The sequence below is a fragment of the Lactuca serriola genome, chromosome 3 (genome assembly GCF_051521515.1).
Source record: "Lactuca serriola cultivar US96UC23 chromosome 3, Lser_US96UC23_V15, whole genome shotgun sequence".
Classification (NCBI taxonomy): Eukaryota; Viridiplantae; Streptophyta; class Magnoliopsida; order Asterales; family Asteraceae; genus Lactuca; species Lactuca serriola.
Window position 1 is genome coordinate 67,526,478 of NC_136410.1, and position 6,756 is coordinate 67,533,233.

Genomic DNA, 6,756 nt, shown 5'->3' on the forward strand with positions numbered 1-6,756 from the left:
GGAAATTGGTAAATCGTCATTTACCTATCTTCAAATATTTTGCAAATTGGATTACGGCATCCCTCTTCCAAATTGTAAAATATTGTGTTTGGTCCTACCCTTAATATTTCATTTTGGGTGTTATATTAAGGAATGTTTTATCTAATCTAAACTTTGTCTTTCCTTCTTTTTAGATGTCATCCAACACTGCTTCTGGCTCAAACTCTACTGGCTCCTTCTCTCTCATGAACTTATGTGGGAGAGTCATCTTTGATGGGTCCAACTTCAATGACTGGATGAGGAACATCAGGATGGTCACTCACTATGAGGACAAGGAATATGTCCTAGACAAGGAGTTTAGGGAAATCGATGAGTTTTCTGCTACTCCTGAGGAGATTGATGACTTTAGGACTCATGAGAAGGATGCAACCAAGGTGTCTTGTATCATGTTGGCCACCATGACAGCTGAACTCTAAAAGTCCTATGAGGGCTTCTACCCTTTTGAGATGCACCAGGACCTGATGGAAAGAAACCATCAGAGTGCTCGTCAAGAGAGGTCTGAAATCATCTCTTCCATGGTAACAACTAAGATGAAGGATGGTGAACCCATCGCGTGCCACTTGCAGAAAATGCAAAGGTTTATGGACCGTTTGCTGAAGTTAAATGTGAACTTCCCTAAGGAACTGGATATAGATATCATTCTACACTCGTTACCTCCATGTTATGATCAATTCCGCATGACCTATCATATGAACAAGGAGGAGTTCACACTTAGCAAACTTCAAGGGCTTTTGAGGACTGCCGAAAGTGGTCTCAAAGGTAAAAATATTGTTTCTACTCCTACCGCAACTGTCCCTGTTCTGGCAATTGGATAAGGGAAAAGGAAGAAGAGGAAGGCTCCCTCAAAGAGCCGCAAGGGAAAGTCTCTTGATGGATCCTCTTCAAGTGGGACCAAGGCTGGTTCTGTTGCTCCCTCTTCCATTCCTAAGGAAGCAGAGTGTTTCTATTGTCATAAGAAAGGGCATTGGAAGTGAAGCTGCCCCAAATACTTGCAGGATGTCAAGGATGGAAAGGTTAAACCCACCATTGCAGGTATTTATACTATTCTATCTAAAAACTCATCACATTCAAACTATTGGGGTTCTTGATACAGGTTGTGGATTTCACATTTGTTCTGATGTGTAGGGCCTAAAAGGAAGTAAGGATGTGGAGCATGGGAAGATAAACTTGATCATGGGGAATAGGAAGGTTTCACATGTCACCAAGATTGGAGTTTACTCTTTATTGCTTAGTAGTGGGTTGGAAATAGATTTGAATAATTGTTGCTACTCATCTAAAATAGCGAAAAAAATTATTTCCTTTCATGGTTTGTGCAAACAAAGTTTTATTTTTTCATTTGATAATGAAATTGGTGCTATTAATGCTTATTATAATGGTGTTTTTTTTATTTTAAAGCATTACCTTGTAATGGTGTATATGAAACTGTGATGGTTGTATACAACTTAGGAAATAATGTGTTGCACATTGATTCTTCCAATGAATTAGATAAGGCATGTTTGTGGAATTGTCGTCTTGGACATGTCAGCAAGAAGCGCATATGCCAACTCCAAAAGGCTGGAGTTTTGGAATCATTCGACTTAAGGTCGGATGACACTGGCGAATCTTGCTTACTTGGAAATATGACCAAGTCACCCTTCACCGGTACTTGTGAAAGGGGTGAAGTTTTATTGGATCTCATACACACCGATGTATGTGGGCCCTTCAGAACCATCACAAGGGATGCTAACCACTTCTATGTGACTTTTACTGATGATTACAATAGATATGGCTATGTCTACTTAATCAAGCATAAGTCAGAAACCTTTGAGAAATTCAAAGAGTTTAAATAAGAAGTGGAGAATCAGTTGGGCATAAAGATAAAGATGCTCCGATCCAATCAGGGTAGTGAGTATCTTAGTATCGAGTTCCTTGACTATCTTAAGGAATGTGGAATTGTTTCACAGTTGACGCCATCTGGGACACCACAACTTAATGGTGTGGTTGAGAGGCGCAATCGAACCTTTTTGGGCATGGTTCGTTCCATGATGAGTCGAGCTTCGTTACCTATCTCGTTATGGGGGTATGCCTTAGAGACTTTCGCCCATATCCTTAATCTAGTCCCAACCAAGAAGGTTGCGAAAACACCTCACAAGATGTGGACAGGGAATGCTCCCTCGTTAGCACACATCAAGGTTTGGGGTTGCGAGGCTTTCGTGAGACGGGAGACTCACGACAAGCTCGAACCTTGGAGTGAGCGGTGTATTTTCATCGGCTACCAACAGAAATCCTTTGGTTATCTCTTCTACAAACCGAGTGACAATGTTTTCTTCATTGCGAGGAGAGGAGTCTTTCACTAGAGAGAGATCATAGGCCAAGGAGACAATGGGAGGCAAATTGACCTTGAAGAACTTCAAGAGTCAAGCGGTGAAGGAACCTCAAACACTAGTGATCAACCTAAGGAAGAAACTCATGTTGAGTCGATTGACGAGTCCGTACCTCTGAGGCATTCCAGTAGAGTTAGTGTTCCACCTGTGTTATATGGTTTTCATATAACATCTGAGGGTGATAAATTTATCAGTGATAGCACACTGATAAATTTGGATGAACCTAACAACTACAAGGAAGCCATGGCAGGCCCCGATTCTGCTAAATGGAAAGAGGCGATGGACAACAAAATTTTGTCCATGTATGACAATCAAGTTTGGAAGTTGGTTGGCAATGTACCAGGTCGTAAGACAGTCGGGTGCAAATGGATCTTCAAGAAGAAGACCGACATGGATGGGAAGGTACGCACTTATAAGGCGCGACTAGTTGCGAAGGGCTTTACTCAAACTCCGGGAGTTGACTATGATGAGACCTTCTCACTAGTAGCAAATATTAAGTCTATTAGGGTTATGCTAGCCATAGCTACATTTCATGATTATGACATATGGAAAATGGATGTCAAAACCGCTTTCCTTAATGGGAAGTTGGCTGAGGATGTTTACATGAGTCAGCCAGAGGATTTTGTTGATGCAAAGTACCCCAATAGAGTGTGTAAGCTTGAGAAATCCATTTATGGATTGAAACAAGCATCTCACAGATGGAATCTTTGTTTCGATGAGAAATTCAAAGAGTTTGGATTTTCCAGAAGCAAGGATGAGTCATGTGTATATGTCAAGGCTAGTGGGAGCGTAGTTAGCTTTCTGGTGTTGTATGTGGATGACATACTACACATAGGAAATGACATTCCAACCTTACAGGAGGTTAAGTCCTGGATTGGGAAGTGTTTCGCTATGAAGGACCTTAGAGAAGCTGCCTATATTCTGGGAATAAGGATATTAAGAGACATGAGTAAGAGACTAATTGGACTTAGTCAAAGTACCTACTTGGATAAGGTGTTGAAAAGATTCAGCATGCAGGATTCCAAGAAAGTTGACTTACCGATCTAGAGCAATGCCAAACGGAGTAAAACTCAGAGTCCGAGTACATAGGCTGAGATAGCTGAGATGAGTCGAATACCATATGATTTTGCTGTTGGATCGATCATGTATGTTATGACTTGTACTTGCCCTGATGTGGCCTTTGCTTTGAGCATGGTCAGCAGATATCAAGGGAATCCTGGTAAGGCTCATTGGACTGTGGTAAAGAACATTCTCAAGTACCTGCGGAGGAATAAGGACTGGGTCCTTACCCTCGGTAGGAGTGATGACTTAAGAGTGGTGGGGTATAGCGATGCCAACTTTCAGACCGACAGAGATAATATCCGCTCTCAGTCGGGTTGGGTCTTTACCCTGAATAGAGGAGCAATAACTTGGAAAAGTTCCAAGCAGGAGACAGTAGATGATTCAACGTGCGAATCAGAGTACATAACAGCAAGCGAGGTGACAAAGGAGGCTATATGGCTGAAGAACTTCATCGGAGACCTTAGAGTTGTACCAGCTATAAAGGAGCTTATGGAGATTTTCTGTGACAGCAAGAGTGCAGTTGCCTTAGCCAAGGAACCAAGGGTTCATGGCAGATCTAGGCATATCGACAGAAAATATCACTTCATAAGACATCAGATAGAAGAAGGACTCCTCGTAGCAAAGAGGGTATCATCAGAGGAGAACCCAACATATCCCCTCACGAAGGGACTGAGTAGGGTTAAGCACTTACAGCATGCGAGGCGCATCGGGCTGAAGGATGATATTAGTTTTAATGATTAGATAGCTTTTGAAACTTGTAATAGTTGAAATGTAATTGAAATTTGATGATTTATAAGTAATGTTACTATCTTGTGTCAATCATTTACTATTGTTTCACTTTGCATGTTTTGACTTCTAGAATAATTATATTATTCAAACTATCCACAGTCGATCATACGTTGAAAGTAGGTATTGAGACAATACTCTCATGAATTTGGCTTGTAGATTTCTGAATTTTATTTGACATAGCAAAGTTTGCTACAACATTCATGAGTGCTCATAAGGTCTGAGTATTGGATTAAACCCACGCTCACTTGTATCACTTCATGGAATTTATCTCGAGTGATCGTGAGATGATAATATCATATAAGTATTCAAACCAAGAGATATGAGTTGTTTACTATGAGTTGGTTGTGCATTGATAGTACGAAACCACTTCAGTAACTTGATGCTATAAAACATGTTGTTGTGTACAATTTGATGAGTAGTTTGTACAAGCATATGAATCGAAGTTTATCTGTTCCTTTTGGTACTTGGAGGATTAGAAGTGATATCTTGGGCCCCTCGATGATTTTGTTTTGACTTATGTGTCGGGCCTGGTCAGAACTAAATTTATGTGTTCGATTAAGTTCTATGTCAAACAAATCGGAAATCGGGAAACAAACAGCTGGACAATAAGTATGACGTTGCTCCATGTATTTGTCCGACTGATATCTTGAGAACAGAGGATTATATGATCACTTATCTAAAATGGCACGTCACAGTTCGACAGAGGCTTTTTAAGAGATACGATTACTAGTCGGTGTTTTAAGTTGTACTTACAGTTATAGTTATTAGACTTCTCCAAGTGGGAGACTGTTGGATAAGGTGTCTAAGTCCATAACTATAATTGGTATGTACTTGACCCGAGAGTAGCATGGTCCATTTGGGTTGCATGACACCAGAATAATCTGAAGGATGGACATTTGAGAAGAGGTTATTTATGATTTATTAATATATTATAAGTTCTAATATATTAATATGAAATCATATTATTTAATTAGTATTGATCAAGAATTAATTTGGAATTAATTTTGTGATCAAAAGAGACTAATTAAATATAAGGGGTTGATTTGGTAAATCATTCATTCTTATGGTGTGGGCCAATGATCCATGATTCCTTAGGTTGGGCTAAACCATGTGACAACCCATGGATGATCCATGGAGGTTTAAACCCATGGATCCTAAGGAATATGGAAGGTCATGTCCATTAGGGTTTACATGGTGTAACCTTAGTTTTGCCACACTATATAAGAAACCCATTAGCTCCTAAAATCGGCACCCTAGTGTTCTTAGAAGACCTATAGCCGATTTTAGAGTGCAGGTATTCTCTCTCAAAGTCCTCCGTTGATGATGGTGTTGTGTGAAGCATTTGAGGCATTACATTTGGGGTGCTAGGCTCTTAAAGGTCCAAGGAATCAAGCTACAAGAAAAGGTATGTCTTCTAACTAGATTTTTGTTATACAAGTACCCATGATTGTATGCTAGTTAGGGTAATGCTTTGGAAAATCATTTTGCATGTATAATTATAGAAAACATAGATCCAAAGCATTTAGGGTTGTATGTGCACCTTAAGGTTGTTAGGATGCTCAAAACCCTTCAATTACCTCTCTTGGATTTGTTCGGACCAATCATGATTAAGCTTTATTTGTTAGATGCTCGAGTGCATAATGAATTCTTTTGTCCTTATATGTGGATGACATGATTATTACTTGTGATGACCATTGTGGTATTGCGTCTTTGAAGCATGATCTAGCTCATCGATTTGCTATGATGGATTTGGTCTTGCTGCGTTATTTCTTGGGTATTGAGGTAGCTCAGTCTAAGAAAGGGTATTTTCTTTCTCAGACTATATATATATATATATATATATATATATATATATATATATATATATATATATATATATATATGAGTTGTTAATATGGGCAGGCCTCTTTGACAATCAGAGTGTTGATACTCTTCTTGAAACCAATACACGGTACTCTCTTATTGATGGTGTTCCTTTGTCTGATCCGATTCCTTACCGCACTATTGTGGGGAGTTTGGTTTATCTCACAATTACTTGACCCAATATTGCTAATGTTGTTCATGTTGTCAGTCAGTTTGTTACTGCTCCTACCTTTGTTCATTGGGGATTTGTACACTATATTCTGAGATATCTTAGTAGCACTCAGTTTCAGACCCTTTTGTTTCCCTTGACGTCTTCTCTTGAATTATGTGCCTATAGTGACACTGATTAGGATGGCGATTGTCTTGATCATAAATCCACCACCGGATTTTGTGTATTTCGTGGAGAGTCTCTCATTTCATGGAAGAGCAAGAAACATGACGTTGTCTCTAGATCTTCCATGGAGACTGAGTATCATGCTATAGCTGTGACTACATGTGATATTATCTGCTTACGGTGGCTGCTTGCAGATATGGGAGTTTACATTTCTTCACCAACTCGCATGCATTGTGATAATAAAAGTGTGATACAAATTGCGTAGAATTATGTTTTCCATGAGCGGACGAAACACATTGAGATTGA